Source organism: Galeopterus variegatus, unplaced genomic scaffold (genome assembly GCF_000696425.1).
Source record: "Galeopterus variegatus unplaced genomic scaffold, G_variegatus-3.0.2 Scaffold2910, whole genome shotgun sequence".
In the NCBI taxonomy this organism is placed as follows: Eukaryota; Metazoa; Chordata; class Mammalia; order Dermoptera; family Cynocephalidae; genus Galeopterus; species Galeopterus variegatus.
The window spans coordinates 62493-63630 of record NW_007729021.1 but is presented as its reverse complement, the minus strand read 5'-3'; positions in this window follow the sequence as shown (position 1 = coordinate 63630).

Sequence of the window (1138 nt, the reverse complement as noted above, 5' to 3'; positions counted from 1 at the left end):
GGACCCGAGCCGCCGCCGCCCCGGGGTCCCGATCGCTCCCGACCGACTGCGGGAGGGGACCCTACGGACCCAGCACCCCGCGCCGGCATGCCACTGCCCGCCGCTTAGTTACCTTCGCCGCCGGCCCCCGGGAGGGAGCCTCCTGCGCGTCGCCCCCTCTCGGAGCCCGCACCGAGAGGGGGGATTCCTTCCCGTGGACGTCCTCTTCCGAAATGCAAAAGATCAGTGACTTTCACAGGTAGATGAGGGGGAGGGAGTCGGGTGGGCGGAGAGGAAGAGAGGACGAGAAAGGTGCCTCTCCCTCCAAAATACAGTGATACTGGTGGTGACACCGCAGCCTTCGGAGGTCTGGCCGGCCCGGCCCCTGCTCGCCGGCTCTCTCCGCGCCTCCCCGCACCGCTGCCTCTGCCACTTCTCGCCTAAACTTTTACTGAGGGATTTTTTTTTCTTTTTTCTATTTCTATTTCTTCTCCCCTCCCCCCCCTTTTTTAAGCTGCCGGACGATTTCCTGATTCCCGGGGATCAGAACCAGCGGCCAGGCGGTTCTATCCCGCTTGGCACCGCTTTCATTTTATTTCAGATGAAGACGTTGAGCTTAGGCAGAAGGGGCATCAATCAGGACAATTAGCCTTGGCGCCAAGAAGATCCTCTAGTACCAATTTCGCCGGGGCTTCCTTCGCGCATTCCTCCACTCAAGTCAGAAATGTCACTGCACATAGCGTGGATGTCTGCGAGACGCGACGCACCCCAAGTCCATTTGATGAAATATGCATGGCCCGCGATGCCTCTGGATGGCGGCGCTCGGCTCCCCGCCCCCGCCCGCGGCGTCCGGCCGGGACCCTGCTCTGCGCGGGCAGCGAGCTCTCGGCAAACTTAGGGGCGCGGGCAGATTAAAGAGTGAGCGCAAGGGCCGGCAGAGGGAGAAGCAAAGAAGCAAGCCCGAGCAAGCCGCAGCCCTCGGAGGGGTGGCATGTACGTTTCACTTAAAAAGCAGATCTTCTTCTGCAACTGGCAGCAAGTGGAAGGATTGCAAACCTTGTACTACCTCGAGACCCGGGCGCTCCGAGCGGTCCTAACTCCGTCCCGCTCGCTGTCGCTGCTGCTGCTTCTGCTCTGGCCGCCGCTGCCGCCTCTCCAA